The sequence below is a fragment of the Hordeum vulgare genome, chromosome 1H (assembly GCF_904849725.1).
Source record: "Hordeum vulgare subsp. vulgare chromosome 1H, MorexV3_pseudomolecules_assembly, whole genome shotgun sequence".
NCBI classification, from domain to species: Eukaryota; Viridiplantae; Streptophyta; class Magnoliopsida; order Poales; family Poaceae; genus Hordeum; species Hordeum vulgare.
In genome coordinates, this window is record NC_058518.1 from 33,217,151 (window position 1) to 33,237,093 (window position 19,943).

A 19,943-nucleotide genomic window follows, 5' to 3' on the forward strand; every position below is an offset into this window, starting at 1 on the left:
ATAGTAATAACACAAGCAAAATGAGAAAATTGTCTTGTATGTCACAATAATATGGATTTATTAGGCCTTACCTATGCTTTTATCTGGAAACACTGTGCCGAGACCCGATATGGTCCTCAAAAAGCTCCGTCTCTCGGTTCAACCTTATTTTTTACCTGAGATATGGGTCCATTAATGTACATGCACTAGTAGAAAAAGGGCAATTAGCCCCGGATCGGTTGGGCCACTAGTAGAAAAAGGACATTTAGCACCGGTTCGGTTGGCCCACTATTTTCCCATTTATTTGTTTTGGCCATTTTTTAATTTTTGTTTTGCACTAAATTGGATTGCACACACACACCAATAAAGGAACAACTACATTGCACATCATCACAAATATATTACACCATGCATCTCATCATTCGTGCTTTGTCCAACGTACTTACAAAATGTAGACACGAGTTACATGCACATATGCATCTTTTTTACACTATATCATTTCATATATTTTCCATCAAATGGCAATAGTATTCTCCCGTGGGATCTAGGACCTCTGCATCAAAGGATCCGACAATTTCCTCTTGAATTGCTCGTATTCCTGTGGTAGAAGACCGTCCCGCAACCATTCGATCTAATTTAAAGAATGCGTCAATATATATATCAATGAAACCGAACACAATTTACGGTAATAAAATAAAGTTGTGAGTATTGTTTATCGTACTTTATTTTTTTTGAGGTCCCGATTTTTGTCCTTCGCATGGGTCATCTGGCGAATGAACTCGCAAACATAGTATACACATAAATTTTTCCCGTGTTCCTGCCTCAAGCACTTTACGAGAATAGAGTTCAATCAAAAACTTAATGAAGAATTGTAATGGTATTGAAACTAGAATAAAGAGATGCGCGGATCTAGCTAGTAGTTACTTACATTTATTTGTTTAAATGTAAGCTCTGGCTTCCAATCACCCCGAGTCTTGGCGGTGAACCGTTTCCAAGCCCTGCCAAGAAAAGGAAATGAATAAAGGAGTTCTATATTAATTTCTGTTGCTATCAGGAAATGAACGAGAAGTTGTCGATGTAGTGCCATAATATTTAAAATTACTTCTGGAGGCATTCCAGCATGTTCATCCATGGAGTGAGGGATGTGCGTTTCGGGTACATGACTATTACTTGTCCTTTGTCAGGTACAATGATTACCAAAATAAAGTGAAACATGCGCACATAAAGACTCAATTATACGTACACTTATAATAACATCGAGTAAGCGAAAAAAGAATGTGTGTATAGTATAACACTCACTTGAAGTTGTAAGGAAATAGTACCAAGTTATTCTTTTGGTACAGCAAAACCTTAACGCTTTTATCAAGTTATTCTCTATCTTGCGGGCATTCGATTAGACATGTTGCTGATGATTGTAATTTCGGTCAATGAACCCAATGTTATAGATTTGTCCTCTTTTGCATTCGATAATCTTCATTCTGCAAAATTAATGTAGTGATGAGTAAGATTCTACATGCATGAACGAACTGAGTAAGACTTAATGACATAAATTAATAATGCTTACAAACAATAGGCACTGATGATACTTTTGTCGAGGGCGTCTTGTTTGTATAACTGAAATACTTCTTCGAATTCAATCATCATCACGCCTCGTCCAGTCCCGAAATGCTCGTCTTCATATGCTAAGTAGAGCCAGTTTTTCGATTGATCACAAGGTTGCATGTAACAATTGACCCAACAACATAATGATACCAAGCCTCTTTATCAATGGCATATTTTCGAATATTCCTAATCTTCAAGCGCATTTCATCTGTCTTCGAGCGCATTGCATTCATCTTCAAGCGTTGTGCATCCATCTTCAACATCACATCGATCTTCATCTTGCAATCATCGATGACATCGGCGACATGCAACTCCAGTTCCATATTCTTGTCCTCAATTATTTTCAATTTTTCCTTCAAGTATTTGTTTTCTATTTCAACCAAATTTAACTTCTTGAGAAGAATTTCTATGTGGGTTGGAATCTCCAGTTCGCATACCTCCTGGATTAAAAAAAATATATGTCAGGTTGGTCGTCGTAATTGTCATAAACAATAAATAAAACAAATAGTTATAAAAGATAATATATACCACATCCGAATTATAGACAAGACGAGGACCGACGGAGGCGGATACCAAAACCATCATACTATATAATAACAAAAAATAATAAAAGTAAGTAATTTATACAAGTATGTACCTAAATCATACAAGTAAGATTTTTTTTCTTTGAAAAAGAAGACAAGAACAAGAGGCTGACCACGGTTGTGCTCGCGCCGAGATCGGCGCGGGGCGATCAACAACGGTGAGGATGAGCACGGGACGGCACCCTACACATCTGCAGACTCTAAGAAGTTAATTTGAGCATTTCAAATGGGCTAAACTAGAAGTGACACATGAAATGATGAAGTAGCTAACCTTTTAAAACACTTGTCGAGTTGGTGCATGGCCAAACGTTGACAAATATTGAGGAAAATGGAGTTTGGAGGTCGAGTTTGGAGAGGAGAAAGCTTAACTAGTGTGGATTGGGCATTTCGTCGAACACGTCAAGTGCATGAACTAGAGTGGCAAGGGTGGCACATGGCATGGGCATACTTCAACCAAAAAACAGAGGAGAGTGTGGGCAGGGGCGACGGTATATATAGGCAAAACTTTAGTCCCAGTTTTTGTCTAAAACCGAGACTAATACCCTACACTTTAGTCCCGGTTCGTGCCACAAACCGGGACTAATGATCCGCGGGACGCCACGTCGCAGTCGGTGGATCTTTAGTCTCGGGTTTTCCCTGAATTGGGACTAATGACGTGAACCGAACCGGGACGAATGCCTCGCATTGGTCCTGGTTTTGGTTTGAACCGAGACTAACGGTCTTTCGGCCCTCGGTCGAAAGACCCTTTTTCTACTAGTGATGTCCATTGTCTTATGTAGTGTGATAAATAGGATTTAGTGCATATTTTTAAAGTGTGATGCAATATTGTAGCCATTTGATGTAATGTTGCAGTCTACATATGTGCAATTAATATACACATTCAAATAAAGATTCAATAACATATCTTCAAGATATTTGTAATTAACGTAATGTTGTAGCCTATAGATGTGCATTAATGTATGCATTCATTTATTTGATGCAGTATCATATCTTCAAGATATATCATATACAACTAATGTCTGTATAACATGCGGCTGTGGAGTGAATGTATGCATTCATTGTTTGATGTTATTTCATATCTTCAATGTATATCCTGTAGATATAGTGTTAATGTACAAATCCATTTCTTTGATTAGAACCATACCTTCAAGATACATTATATATACAACTATTGTTATATCATGTCAAGGTGGAGTTAATGTACATATTCATTGTTTTATGCTATTTCCTTTCTTCAAGGTATAGACTGTATATATAGAGTTAAAGTACAAATTCACTTCTTTGATGTAGTACAATATCTACAAGATATATCATATATACAACTATTGTATGTATAACGTGTCGATGTGGATTTAATGTACACATTCATTTCTTGATGTTATTTCGTATCCTCAATGTATAGCCTGTAGATATAGAGTTACTTTACACATTCATTTCTTTGATGTAGTATCATATGTTCAAGATATACCATATACACAACTATTGTCTTTATAACGTGTCGGTGTGGCGTTAACATACACATTCATTGTTTGATCCACTATGGTATCTTCAAGAAATATAAGTAATGTATTATTTAGCCTATAGTTGTGCAATTAATGTACACATCAATAGTTGGACAAAGTGCTATATCTTCAAGATATACTACTAATTTATACATCCGTATCATTATCTCAAACAAGGCTATATAAACCAAGCCATAGCTAAGTAAGTCATGTACCCCACACATTCACGAAGAATACACACAAATCCTATATTGTACGATTCTAACATCAAAGGGATAGAGAAGGCTCTAGTGTAGCAGACACAAAAGCCATGGCCATGGCGAAACTCATGTCCTTATGTTTCATCATCCTCACTATTGGGGTAGTCGTGTCGGCTGACGAATGCGACGGTGATCGACAAGACATGATCAGGGAGTGTGGTAAGTATCATAAATTCCCAGCAGAACCGAAGCTAGCTCCATCAGATGCGTGTTGCGCCGTGGTGTAGAAGGCAAACATCCCATGCCTTTGCGCCGGTGTCACCAAGGAGATAGTGAAGACATGGTGTATGGAGAAGGTTGGCTACGTTGCCAATTTCTGCAAGAAGCCATTCCCACATGGCTACAAGTGTGGAAGTAAGTGAAATATATTAAGTCAACTTTTTGTATTATTCTTTCTTCGGACTCAAAGGGTCTTGATTTTAGTTATGCATTTTATATGATTGTTGTGCTTTTCTAATTATATGTTGTGTCAAATTGAATTGTCTTGCAGGTTACACATTCCCTCCTCTAGCGTAATGACTAATTTATCACCAGGAGAAGCATCGGCTTTTACATTCCATGTTGCTGGCCTCACAACAAGTTTCCTTTGAGATATGTAATTTTTGAGGTTGTGCTAAAATAAGTTTAAGTTAAGCATTGTATGTGAACGTTTGTTAAAGTAATAAAGTCTTCTCCTCAAATTGTCTAAATTATGTTTGCTCATATAGTATTTTTTTGTTCTAGTTATGACTTGTGGTAGGTGAAGGATATTACAAGAAATTGGTATAGTTAAAGAAACAACTTTTATGCGCAAAGTAAATGGGTTCATTTATGCCCGAGCTCAACCAATTTTTTGCCTTAGTAACTTGCATTCCTCACTGATGCAAACTCCAAATACAAATTGATTTGCTAAATGTGATGAGATGAAGGGGGAGAGGAAGAGAAAGACAAGTGGCATAATCAGTTAGATGTATGATTTCACACCCACAAATCTGGGGTAATTCGAGTATACCGGTGTACTTGGATTTTGTCATGCATGTAATGTTTGTTTTGTCCATTATATAGATTATAGTATTTTAATCATATGACACATCTTCTAAATGAATTGGTGAAATGTTTGTAATATTAACAGGGTTGGTCACCTCGTTGCAGTGTGACTTAATCCTATTTTGAGATCGCAATGGTAAAAGTGGCTTGACTACCAACTAGGCGTATCCCCGAGAATCTGATATCGAAGTGGCTTGACTACTAATGTGAGCATGGATGTTAATGGAAGCTGGTAGCGACTCACTGACATAAGTGATCCACCCCAGAACTCAAAGAGATCAAATTCCTCAAGGTTGCGGAGGCATTGGTAGCAAATCCAGCTCTCGACCTGAGTAGCGTCCTCGACTAACCATTTAGTCTAGTTGTTTACGCGGATGTTGTTGAGTGCAAAGCAACGGCCCAAGCTAGAGTGATCATGGAGAATGTTGGAGTCGATTGGGGAGAGCCTGGAATTGTTGAGGCAGATTTCATCATCATCAAAGTTGAGAGGAGCAGACAAGTAGAGCGGACACCATCTCTGAGATATAGCTTGTGTGCGGGCGCCTTCCTCTGGCTGGCCTCGCGACCAATAGGCGCCAACACAGGGCAGCGGCAGGGAGTGACTAACAAGAGGAGCTTAAGGGCACACGCCGATGCGGCTATTCAGGCCGGTCATCGCACGCTTCCACGGGTGAGTGGGACAAAACTCTGGGTTACACGGGGGCGCCCGGGGAAGGACTTTTTGGGGAATGTTGGATGAGAAACAATATTTTTCTTACGAAACATCCAACTTCTATTCTATAGCAATGCTAGCAATGAGAGGGAGAGGTGTCTACATATCCTTGTAGACCAAAAGCTTTAGCGATCTATAGATCGTGGTTGGCGTAGTTGTACTCGCGTCGTGATCCAATCCGATCCAAGCACCGCACATGCGGCACCTCCGAATTTAGCACATGTCAGGCTCAGTGGCGTATCCTCCTTCTTGATACAGCAAGAGAAGGAGAATAACTAGATGAGACCTGAACCAACACAAGAGCGTGATGATGGTGGTGGCAGCTGAATTCTGACACAGCTTTCCCAAGCAAGTACCAGAGACACGTGGGAGTCAATGCCCAAGGGTGAAGGGTTGGCTGACCCATGCACCTCCCCATCTATATATAGTCTAGAGGGTGGGGGAGGGCGTCCAAAACCCTCCTAGGTCCGTCCACACGTGAGAAAACCCTTTAAACATGAAGATAACATCTTATCTCTAGATTTAAACTACATGTGCCTTGGGGAATGGTGCAGCCAGCCCATGTGGGCTTTAGTCCCATTGCTTGGTCCATGTGGGCCCTTCCACGTCATTGGGGCCCATAGTGGAACCCCCAGAACCTTGTAGAACATTCCCGATACTCTACCAAAAAATTCCTTAACTTTTCTGGAACCCTGAATATGACTTCCCATATATAAATAATTACCTTTGACCATTCTGGAGATCCCCGTGATGTCCCGGATCCCATCCGATACTCCTAACAACTTTGGGAATTTCCACTATTAATATCTCAACATTACCCTAGCGCTACTGAACGTTAAGCGTGCGACCCTACGGGTTCATGAACCATGTAGACATGACACAGACACCTCTCTGATCAATAACCAATAGCTGGGCCTGGATGCCCATATTGGTTCCTACATATTCAACGAAGATATTCATCGGTTGAACCACGATGTCAAGGATTCAGTTAATCCCATATGCAAATTCCTTTGTCTAGCGATATGTTACTTGCGTGAGATACGATCATCGGTATCTTATACCTACTTAAATCTCGCTATCGACAAGTCTTTTTACTCGTTCTGTAATACAAGATCCCGTGACTAAATCCTTTGTCACATTGCTTGCAAGCTTCCTGTGATGTTGTATTACCGAGAGGGTCCACAGGTACCTCTCTGTCATACGGAGTGAAAAATCCCTGTCTTGATCCATGCCAACCCAATAGACACACTCAAAGATACCTGTAGAGTATGTTTATGAATTGACATTTGACACACACAAGACATTCCTCCGGTATCATGGAGTTTCATGATATCATGGTCCTAGGAACAAATACTTGACATGAGGAAAGGAGTAGCAATAAACAAAGTGATATGATCAAATGCTATGCTTATGGTCGGGTCTTGTCCATCACATCATTCTCCTAATGATGTGATCTCGTTATCAAATGACAACTCCTGTCTATGGTTAGGAAAATTTAACCATCTTTGAGCAATGAGCTAGTCTAGTAGAGGCTCACAAGGGACACGGCGTTGTCTATATATCCACACATGTATCTCAACTTCCGATCAATACAATTCTAGCATGGATAATAAATTATTATCATGAATAAGGAAATATGTTAGTAAACAATTTATCATTACCTCTAGGGCATATTCATAATAGTCTCCCACTTTCACTAGAGTCAATAATCTAGTTCACATATCCATGTGATCCATACGCAATGAGTTCTCGGGTTTGATCATGTTTTACTTGTGAGAGAGGTCTTAGTCCATGGGTCTTCAACATTCAGATCCATGTGTACTTTAAATATCCATATGTCATACTCTAGATGCTACTACCGTGATCCACTTAGAGCTATTCTAAATGACTGCACCACTATACATATCTAGTTTTCTACTCGGATTCATCGAGATTGGTGTCAAAACTTGCATCAATGCAACGCTTCACGATGAACTATTTATCATCTCCATTACTGAGAAATATTTCCTAAGTCCTCTTTATGTACCTATGGATAATTTTGAACGTTGTCTAGTGATCCACTCTGGATCACTGTTGTACCCCTTGCCAGACTCATGGCAATTCACACATCACATGCAGTGCACAACATGGCATACAGTATCGAGCCTATGGTCGATCCATATGGGAGTACCTTCGTCCTTTATCTTTCTTCTGCTATGGTCGAGCTTTGAGTCTTACTCAGCTTCACGCCTTACAATACATACAAGAACTCCTTCTTTGACCAATATATTTTGATCTCCTTTAAAATCGTGCCAAGGTGTGTGCTTTGGGAAAGTCTTATCAAGCATCTTGATCTATCTCTACAGATCTTTATGCTCAATATGCAAGAAGCTTTACCCAGGTCTTCCTGTGAAAAACTCCTTTCAAACAACCCTTCATGCTTTCCAGAAATTCTACATTATTTTCAATCAACGATATGTTATCCACATATACTTATCAGAAATGCTATAGCGCTCCTAGTCATTTTCTTGTAATTACAAGTTTCTTCATAAACTTTGTTTAAACCCAAAAGCTTAGATCACCTCATCAAAGTGTGTATTTGATACATCTCCATCGTATCTATTGTTTTTGATTATTCCATGCTAATATTATACACCTTTCACATATTTTTGGCAACATTTTATATGATTTATTGGACTAACATATTGATCCAGTGCCTAGTGCCAGTTCCTCTTTGTTGCATGTTTTTTTGTTTCGCAAAATATCCATATCAAACAAAGTCCAAATGCGATAAATAATTACGGATAATTATGTTGGGATATATGTGACTATTGTGAGTTGGAATCAACGTCAATGGAGGCCCACGACCTCCACTAGACACCAAGGCGCGACCCACACCCCTGCCGCATGGTGGTGTTTAGTGGCTGCCCCTTAAGTCAGTTGGGGCTCTACTTTGGGCGCAAGAAAGATAATTTATGGGAACAAATCGTGTAATTTTTTTAGCCCCATTGGAGTTACGGATCTTATTTATCAAAAAGGGATACAAATGATCCCCTATACTTGTGGGTTATTAATACCTTTTTCTAGCGCTGTTGCCGGGGAGCAATAGCGCGGGGTGAATATTCTCGTGTGTGCTTTCCTGCTTTATCACTAAGTAGTTTTTATCTTGTCCTTGTTTTATATCATTAGTAATGGGTAGGAAATGCAAAATACCAAGAAAATTAGTTGTACCTACCGAACCAATGGTTGAAGAACCACCCACAATCTCTCATAATACTGAAGCGTTTTTTACTTGGATCATCTTGTGATGAGATTAACTCTTAAAGTCATCGTTTAATTTACCTTCGTGCTTACCAAAAAATGAATGCTATTATAACTGCTATGACCCTGTTGATTCTTTTGAAATATCCCTTTTTGATGAAATTGATGCTTGCTATGCTTGTGGCCAAGGTACCAATATGCATTATGATTGTGAAGATGAACTTGCTATAGTTCCTTTTGTTAAGAATGAAGTTGTTGCTATTGCACCCACACATGATAATCCTATTATCTTTTTGAATTCTCCCAACTACACTATTATGAAGAAGTTTGTTCTTATTAAGAATTATATTGATGGCTTGCGTTTTACCATTACACACGATGATTTTGATGGATATAATATGCATGTTCTTGCTTCTCCTACTTGCAATTATTATGAGAGAGGAACTACATCTCCACCTCTTTATGTTCCGAGATGATAAAATTGCAAGAAACTGCTTATGCGATGTATGGGCCTTTAATTGATGTGCATGAATTGTTCTTTTATGACATGACGATGCATAGGAAGAGAGTTAGACTTTATCATTGCATGATATATGTTGCTTTGTTCTCACTACTAAATTACAAAACATTGTTAATTAAAATTAACTTCGATATACCTTGGGATCCTCGTGGATCCATTACTTGAGCACTTTAGGCCTAGCTAAATGGATTTAAAGAAAGCGATGCCAGGGCGACAACCCGGAAGTTTTAAAGAGTCATTTTTTTCTGTTGTGTGCTTTTATAAAGTTTAAAAACAAAAAAATATAGAGGGGAACCAAAAACTTTTCAAAAAAGAAAGTGAAAGTGAGAAAAGTGAACACCGTTGAAGTGGGGACGTCCTTGAACTTTGTTCATGCCCATGGAAACTTTGTGAATCTTGATTACAGAAACTTTTCAACAAAAATAATTATCCCCTTGTACAATCCTTTGTATGATAAAAATAATGTGCCAAGATTTGACTTCAAGATGATTAGATTGCTTGTTGGTATGTGCCATGCAAAATCAGAAACTTTGGCTGTAATGCTTGAATTTACATTTTTTACTTGAACGTCGATAGTTTCTGAAACTTTTACATTGTTTATTTCTTCCTAATGTTTCAGAGTTTTAAAGTTAAAGAAGTATAGTTAATGTTCAGATTACTACAGTCCGTCCTGTTTTTGACAGATTTTGCTTTTCATGCATTATTTTGCTCGTTTTGATGAAATTCTTGATTGTATCGATGGTATAATCCATGGAGATGTTATATTACATTAGATATAATGAAAAAACAAAAGATGAATGGGTTTGGAATAATAATTAATTTATTAATTTGCATTATTAAAATAATGGATCTCACGAGTTGTCTGTTAAGTTTTGTGTGGATTAAGTGTTCGAAGATCGAGGAGGTCTCGATATGAGGATAAGAACGAGAGGCAAGAGTTCAACCTTGGGGATGCCCAAGGATTCCCAAGTAAATATGCAAGGAGACTCAAGCGTCTAAGCTTGTGGATGCCCTCGAAGGCATCCCATATTTCTTCAACAAGTATCGGTATGATTTCATCTTTGTTTCGTTCACGTGATATGGGCAAATCTTGGAGCATCAGTTGTGTTTAGTTTTCACTTTTATTTTATGCACGATGCTGGTATGAGATAGTCCATGGTTGATTTATAGAAAGCTCATTGCACTTCACTTATATCTTTTGACTATGGCTTTATAGAATGCTTCATGTGCTCCATTATATCATTTGAAGTTTGGTTGCCCGTTTCTCTACATATAGAAAAGAGTTATTTGTAGAATACTCTTTTGCTTCACTTATATTTATTAAAGCATGGTATTTTATAGAAAGAGTTAAAATCTCATGCTTCGGTTATATCTATTTAATTAGAGACTCAAAAGGAATTGGTCATTTACATGGTTAGTCATAAAATCCTACATAAAACTTGTAGAAGAGTGAGTATCATATGTTTGATTCTCTACAATAGTTTTATGACGTTAAGACAGTAATATGTTAGTGAATTAGTTGATGATTGTGGAGTAGTAAGAATACTTATATTAAGGTTTGTGATTCCCGAAGCATGCACGGATAGTCTGTGGTTATGAGATGAAGTTGGAGCATAATTTATCCTTGATTGAAATCCTTTTTGCTGTTATAATCGGAGTCGCACGATGGTTCAATCCTGCCAACCTTCTCCCTCGGGGCATACTGGTAGTGCTTTGTTTTGAGAGAGCTAATAAAATCTTAAAATAAGTATGTGAGTTCTTTATAACTAATGTGAATCCATGGATTATACGCACTCTTACAGTAATTTGCTAGCCTCTAAGGTACCATGCATTGCCCTTTATCACCTCGAGAGTAGATGCAAACTTCGCAGGTGCATTCAAACCCATGATATGATACACTCTATCACGCATAAGCCTTATTTTTACTTCCTCAAAACAGCCACCAGACCTACCTATTATGGAATTTCCATAGCCATTCCGAGATATATTTCCATGCAACTTCCATCACTTCATTTTGATGACTTGGGCATTCATTGTCATATGGCTTTGCATGATCGTAAGATAGCTAGCATGATATTTCCATGGCTTGTCCTTTTTTTATGTACTCACTATGCTAGATCATTGCACATCCTCGTACAACGCGATAAGAATTCATATACTACAATAATATGTTCTAGGTATCGAGTTGTAATATGGAGTTGTAAGCAAATAGAAGTGTGATGATCATCATTATTCATTATTAGACCATTGTCCTAGTGAGCAAATGATGATGTAGACTATGATTCCCCCACAAGTCAGGATGAGACTCCGGAAAAATAAGAGAAAGAAAAAAGGAAAAAAATGAGAGAAAAGAGAGAAGGGGCATGCTAATGCACATTTGTGCTTCAAAGTAGCACCATGTTTTTGATATCGAGAGTATCCTATGTTGTTACTTTCATATAGTAGTGGGAATTTTTCATTATAGAGTTTGATGCACACCCACTTAGTTTTCACATTCTGTTGCATCGAAATACCTACTGCTCTCATTGATATCTATTGATGGGTGATACGTCTCCAACGTATCTATAATTTTTTATGGTTCCATGCTATTATTTTGTCAACTTTGGATGTTTTGTATGCATGAATATGCTATTTTATATCTTTTTTGGGACTAACCTATTAACTCAGTGCCAAGTGCCAGTTTCTGTTTTTTTCGTGTTTTTAACCTTTTTTAGAGGAGAATATTAAACATAATCCAAACGGAATAAAACCTGCGTAATGATTTTTTCCATAACAGAAGATATGCAGGAGACTTGAGAACCAAGGCAAAGGACCTCGGGGGAGGTCACAAGCCCCCTAGCCCAAGCCTGGGGGGGGGGCGGGCCTAGCAGGCTTGTGGGCCCCTCGTGGCTCCTCTTCCCTACCTCTTCCGCCTATAAATTCTCCAAAAATCCAAAAATGCTAGAGAGAGCCACAAAAATACTTTTCCGCCGCCGCAAGCTTCTGTCTCCGCAAGATACCATCTGGGGGACCGTTCTGGTGCCCTGCCGGAGGGGGGATTCGGGCACGGAGGGCTTCTTCATCAACACCATTGCCTCTCCGATGATGCGTGAGTAGTTCACCACAGACCTTCGGGTCCATAACTAGTAGCTAGATGGCTTCTTCTCTCTCTTGGATCTTCAATACAAAGTTCTCCATGATCTTCATGGAGATCTATCCGATGTAACTTTCTTTTGCGGTGTGTTTATCGAGATCCAATGAATTGTGGACTTATGATCAGATTATCTATGAATATTATTTAAATCTCTTCTGATCTCTTATATGCATGATTTCGTATCGTTGTAACTGTGTTCGAGTTGTGGGTTTCGTTTGGCCAACTTGATCTATAATTCTTGCAATGGGAGAAGTGCTTGGTTTTGGGTTCATACCGTGCGGTGTCCTCACCTAGTGATAGAAGGGGTAGCGAGGCACACATCGTGTTGTTGCCATCAAGGGTAAAAAGATGTGGTTTATGTCATATTGCATGAATTTATCCCTCTACATCATGTCATCTTGCTTAAGGCGTTACCTCGTTTGTTATGAACTTAATACACTAGATGCATGTTGGATAGCGGTCGATGTGTGGAGTAATAGTAGTAGATGCAGACAGTATCGGTCTACTTGTCTCGGATGTGATGCCTATATGTATGATCATTGCCTTAGATATTATCATGACTTAGCGCGATTCTATCAATTGCTCGACAGTAATTCATTCACCCACCGTAATACTTGCTATCATGAGAGAAGCCTCTTGTGAACACTATGGCCCCCGGGTCTACTTCACATCATATTTTCAGATCTACACTTTTACTTTGTTGCACTTTCCACCTTCGGTTCTCACCTTGCAAATGATCGTGAAGGGATTGACAACCCCTTTATAGCGTTGGGTGCAAGTTTGTTTGTTTTTGCGCAGGTACATTGGTGCCATATCTTGATACTCCTACTGGATTGATACCTTGGTTCTCAAACTGAGGGAAATACTTACTGCTACAGTCCTGCATTACCCTTGGTTCTCAAACTGAGGGAAAAACCAACGCAAGCTCAAGAGGTAGCAATGGGCATCTCCATAGCCCATTGATACACCGAGTTGATGCAAGACTTTCTTCTTCACTTTTACCACTTTGAAATCTACCACCATATTCTATTTCACCTTTATGCTATACCCGTGGTTCAAGCTCATGTATTGAGTGAGTAATAAAAATCTAAAGAGCGTTAAAAAGTATGATCCAATTGCTTGATCTGACACCGGGGTGCTCATGATTTATACCTTATGCTAGGAAGACCAAGCATGACAAGCTATATGATTTTGTAGGGATAGAATTCTTCAAACATTGTTATTTTTAAAGGACATGATCGTTTGCTAGTAAACCTAAGTACGAATTAGGGATGGCAATGGGTACCCGTTACCCGCGTATCCGACGGGTAAAAACCCTATTAGGGCAAGGGTATGAGTGAAAAAAATTACCCATGGGTACGTAAATAGGAAAATTTAAAACCCATCGGGCATAGCGGGTACGAGTATGGTTTAGTATTACCCATACCCGTCTACCCATGTACCCGTGTATAATTTGACAAATAAGGCATAAATATCATTTCTCAAAATATTACATATATTATATGTACATTATTCGGCAGCTAGCCCATGTCACAAATCCTCCCGTACGTGAATATGTGATACGTATCTAGGTGATTGATCTCCAGAATTGCCTCGTTCCTTATATGGATATATGGATCAACGTGATTGATGTAGAATTACCTTGCATGCCGCAGGCCTGCAGTATATGGATCAACGTGATTGACGTCTAGCCCACGTCTAGCAGTCAACGTGATCTCATTTTATTGGCTTGGCTCGCTGCCGCTCGCCACCCCGAGCGCCTCCAGCCGCTTGCTGCCTCGCGCCAGCACCATGGAGCCAGGGGATGATGATCATAGCTTGCGCGTGGAAGGGAACCGCGAGGAGGAGCTGCAGTTCGGCGACCACCACAGCGAGGAGCACGCCATGACTACCCCAAGCCCAGTCCCAACCCTATCGTCAGATGGTGCCTTCCGCCTCCGCGCGCCAGAAAAGAGCCAAGTCCCCGACCGACGTCAAGGTCTTCCACCTCGTGCTCCAGGGTCTAAGGTGCAGCACCGTCGTCGCACTATGTCCGAGACGTCCGTGAAGAAGGGACGCCCTAGACTGCTTAGCAACGGCCGATCTGATGCTGCCAATCGCAATAACAGGAGCAAGGCTATTTGTGCTAGGTGAGTATCGCTTTTGTGTATGATTTTATGATTACGACCACTGATTTTATAGTTTAGATATCTAGATGATGTGATGCATTCGTGTATATAGCAGCGTTTATAGCAGCGTTCAGCTTTAGAAATACTGAAATATAGCAGCGTTCAGCATTCAGCTATGGCGACCAGCACTATGTTCGTTTAGCTTCAGAAATACTGAAATATAGCAGCGTTTTGGTAGGGATTCTAGTGTGTAAATTCAAATGCTTTTGAGTGACGAGTAGGGATTCGAGTGTGTAAATTCAAACTCTAAAAAAAATGTTTATCTTCAGAATGAAATATTTTGTTTCTACAGTAATTAATATTTTGTATCATTGCGAGCTTCTTAACTGAACCATCAAGTGTTTCTGAGTATTTCTGAACTATGCTCGTTTAGCTTCAAAAATACTGAAAAATGCAGTATTTTCGTAGGGTCTAGTGTGTAAATTCAAATGCTATAATTGTTCAACATTTAAGCAGTCGATTTATGCAGTGATACAAGCACCAACATCAAAAGAGATGTTGCTCATGAATCCGTCGATGATACATCTGCCCCAATGGATGAAGATGGAGATCATGTTTCCATTTCAGATGATGAAGATGGACAAGAGGAGGAGGTGGAAGAGGTCAATGATGTTGGCAAACGCAAGCTAACTTCGAAAGTTTGGTTAGAAATGAAGAAGCTGAAGGTCAATGGGCAATGGAAGGCAAGGTGTAACTACTGTCAAAAGGACCTTACTTCAGGACCCAGAGCAGGCACAAAGCATCTTTGTGCACATCTAAAGATTTGTACTCTCAAGAAGTTAAAAACAAAGGGAGGCAAAACAATGAGTCAGTCATCATTGATGATGAATGCTAAGGAGGATGGGAACGTTTCTGTGGAGAGTTATACTTTTGATCAAGAGGTCGCTAGAAGAGAGCTTGGTAATATGTTAGTGTTGCATGAGTATCCATTATCTATAGTGGACCATGCTGGGTTTAGGAGGTTTGTTCATGCACTTCAGCCACTGTTCAAGCTACATACAAGAAATACTATTAGGTATACCTTGCTATATATGTTTTTATTCCATTTATATACTATCTACTTTATTCTATGCAATGACTAAGTATCATATGTTGTATATTATTTTCTTTTGTCTTGTAGGAATGATATTGTGAAAAAAATTGACGAAGAAAGAAAGAAGGCAATTGATTAAATGACTGTGCACCAATCAAGGGTTGCTATCACCACAGATATGTGGACTGCTGACATACAAAAGAAGGGCTGTATGGCTGTTACAGCTCATTTTATTGATGATTCTTGGAAGCTTCGAAACATCATCATGAGGTACTACTATGTGTTGTTGTTTAGTATGTGTTGACAATGTTGTTTACTCTATGTCGCTGAATACTTCAGGTTTGTATATGCCCCGAAGTATTGGAAGGACATTCAAGATCTAATGGGGATGCATGGCTACACTTCTTGATCCTCGGTATAAGAAGCAAATGTTAACAACTTGCTTTGCCATGCTCCATGGCATTGAGCCAACTTCTTATGAGTGCATAGAGTTGGTTGACGAATTAATTGCTAGGCTACATGCGTTGATAGAGGAGTATGAAGTGGAAGAATATGAATATCAACCATGTGAACAATTGATTTCTTCAATGAAAGCTCCTGCAATCATGAATGTCTTCAATGACATTATCGCCAAGCAAAGTCCTGCAACGGCTAGGCTACAAGATGAAATAGAGATGTACTTAAAAGATGGCCTAGTGACTTACACGGAAAAAATCAATGTGTTGGATTGGTGGAAAGTATCTGGAATAAGATATCCAACATTAAGAAAGGTAGCGAGAGATATTTTTTCTATTCCTGTGACAACTGTTGCCTCAGAGTCGGCATTTAGCACAAGTGGCAGAATACTTAGTGATCATAGGAGCCGCCTAACTCCTCATATGGTGGAGGTATTATGTGCTCCCAGGACAGGCTTAGAAACAAATACAAAGGTGGGCAAATGAACATTTTGTTAAATTTTTTTCTTTATTTAAATATTGCTAATCAATGTCTCTTCATGTTTACAAATTAATTGTTGTAGATGCTCATAAAGGAGATGCTAGCTTTTGGACTTGCCTTCAAGACATCCAAGAGGGCATGCAGGTTAGTACTTACCAACATATTTCATTTTCCAATTGAGTATTTGAGCGCCCCCCAATACAATACAAATTATAATAAGTTAATGTGTTCACTTTCCCAACTAGGACTTGTCCCTTTGAGAATTGAGATGTGGAAGCAAGGACTCGTCGGTTCGTCGTCAAGAAGAATAAATTGTTGCACCTCAATCTTAGTTTTGCTATTGTTAGATCGCTCGAGTTTATTTCGGTTGAACTTCTTATGGTGCCAAAATTTTATTGAAATGCTTGTGTTTGTGGTCTTATGTATGGCCAAGTCTATATTTAGTTGTGGCTCGTGAGTTTGTAAACTTAAACTATATAACCATGTGCTGCTATTTATGACTATGTGTTGCTACCTCCTTGATGTGTTGTTGTTACAAATAAGTGTTGCTGATAACGAATAAGTGGTGTCGTTCATCAACGTGCTGCTTTTTTTAATACGTGTTGCTGTCATGGAGTGTTGTAGTTTATAAATTATTACTATAAGTTGTCTTTTATGACTACATGATGCTCAAATTAATGTGTCGTGAATATGGGTAATTTTACCCGCGGGTACCCATTTACCCTGATGGGTCACGGGTATGGGAAAAAATTATACCTGTCGACGGGTATGGGTAATGGTGATGGGTACATTTTTGGGCGACGGGTAAAGGTATGGCATGGCTCCACCCGTACCCAAACCCGGTGGGTGCCATCCCTAGTATGAATGTATTTTTGTCAAATGATAGACTATTGCCTTGAATCACTTGTATCTTAATATTCATGCCATGATTAGACATTTGTTCAAGACTATGTTAGGTAGCATTCCACATCAAAAAATAGGTTTTTATCATTTACCTACTCGAGGGCGAGCAAGAATTAATCTTGGGGATGCTAATACGTCTCCATCGTATCTATAAGTTTTGATTGTTCCATGCCAATATTATACAACTTTCAAATATTTTTGGGAATGTTTTATATGATTTATTGGAATAACATATTGATCGAGTGCCCAGTGCCAGTTCATGTTTGTTGCATGTTATTTTGTTTCGCAGAATACCCATATAAAACAAAGTCCAAACGCGATAAAAATTTATGGAGAATTTATTTGGGATATATGTGATTTTGGGAGTTGGAATAAATGTCAACAGAGGCCATGACCTCCACTGGATACCAGGGCGCGACCCATACCCCCTGGTGCATGGTGGTGGTTAGTGGCCACCCTTTAAGTCAGTTGGGGCTCTACTTTGGGCGCAAGAAAGATAATCTACGGAAAAAATCGTGTAAAAATTTCAGCCCGATCGGAGTTACGGATCTACGGGAATTTAAAAAACGGTGAAGGGCCACAAAACAGGAACACAAAACAGAAGCGATCAGAGAGGGAGATCCAATATCGGCGGGGCTCCTGCCCTTCCGCTAACACGGACTCCATGGACCAGAGGGGGAACTGTCCTCCATCAAGGGGGAGACCAAGGAAGTAGAAGAAGGTGGGGGGATCTCTCCTCCTCTCTCCCGGTGGCGCCAGTGCCATCGGGGAAACGAGCATGATGACGATCTAGATCAACAAACTTGCAGACGTCAACACCAATTCTCCCCGCTTCTATGCAGTGCTGTAACACCTCTTTTACCGCTATAACTCTCTACATAAACATGGTGCTCCACACTACATACTATTTCCCAACGATATGTGGCTATCTTATGATGTTTGAGTAGATCTGTTTTGTTCTATGGGCTAATTGGTCAAATTACATTGGTTTAATTTGCTTGTGGATATGTTGCTCTCCTTTGGTGCCCATCATATGAGCATGTGTGTGGATCACACCATAGGGTTAGTTGTATGTTGATAGGACTACACATTGGAGGGCAAGAGTGATAGATACTTCTTCCTAACATAGAAATTGATGCATATGGGATTGAAGGGGGACAAATATATATATTAATGCTATTGTTGGGTTTTGCTTTAATAAAAATTAGTAGTTGTGGATGCTTGCTAATATTTCCTATCATATAGTTCATAGAATTCTAAGTAAGGGATGACATGCTAGTAGTGGCCTCTACCACTTAAAAACTTTCTATTAGTCTACTAACGCATTAATTGCATAGGGAAAAATCCTTCTCTTGTGTTACAAAAAGCTTGCTGCTACACTATTATATTTATTATCTTGCAATTTATTTCTAGTTTTATTTTCGAAAATTACTTCTATTTTTATTCTTGTTTTAGGTAAAGCAAACATTATGTGTGCATAGAGTTGTATCGGTGGTCGATAGGACTTGGGGATTATTTATTTTACCTTTAGCTTCTCATTGGGTTCGACACTCTTATTTACCGAAAAGGGCTACAAACGACCCCCAATAATTGTGGGTTATCGGTATTCCAACTCGGAGATGCTCGCACCAGTCCATAGAAGGATCGTTGGAGCTTGCATACCTTTAGCATCCTCAGGGTCGACAAAACCTTCTAGTTGTACCATATACAACCTTTTTCTTTAAGGAAACCGTTAAGAAAACAATCTTTTGACATTGTGACATCCTCGATTTGATCGTACCCTAATCATACACGTAAATGCATACAACCAAGCTCAAGGACTCACGGGAAGATATCCCAACACAACTTAAGACACAAATAAAAACATAAAGGCTTCATATTACAAGCCAGGGGCCTCAGGGGCAAGAATACAGAAGCTCGAGACACACACGAGTGAGAAAAATCAAAAAAATTCTGAGTACACACATAAAACATGACAACGCCTTAGAGAAGGCTAGCACAAAAGATACATCGATCGAGCGAGGTGAGACCTCCTGCCAAGGAACCTCCTAAACAAATCCGGTCATCAGCAGCGTCGGGGTAGCAGTCGTCGTTGGCGGGATACGCCATCTCCTGGGATCCATCATCTGGTCGCAACAATCGTATGAAGGGGAAAAGAGGGAGAAAAGCAACGGTGAGTACTCATCCAAAGTACTCGCAAGACTAACATCAGAACTATGCTAGTGTTTGTTTCTCATGCCTCGACCAAAGCCCTGTTTTCTACTAGTGTTTGTTTCCCATGCAACATTCCCCAAAACCACTGGCTCTAGGTAATGGTTGACTCTCCTTGAAACTAAGAGGTTGGT

At 39.5% G+C, this 19,943-nt stretch overlaps 1 long non-coding RNA gene and 1 pseudogene across 1 annotated transcript; one reads left to right on the forward strand and one right to left on the reverse strand.

Annotated features, from left to right (window-relative positions):
* Positions 1 to 938: 938 nt before the first annotated feature.
* On the reverse strand, positions 939 to 1,767 carry LOC123406009. Its single transcript, XR_006611994.1, has 3 exons — positions 1,544 to 1,767; positions 1,279 to 1,457; positions 939 to 977 (listed from the first exon to the last, which is right to left on the reverse strand). It is a non-coding gene; the product is annotated as an uncharacterized LOC123406009 (long non-coding RNA).
* Positions 1,768 to 3,861: 2,094 nt separating this feature from the next.
* Positions 3,862 to 4,616, forward strand: LOC123406017 (annotated as a pseudogene).
* The last annotated feature ends 15,327 nt before the right edge of the window (positions 4,617 to 19,943 follow it).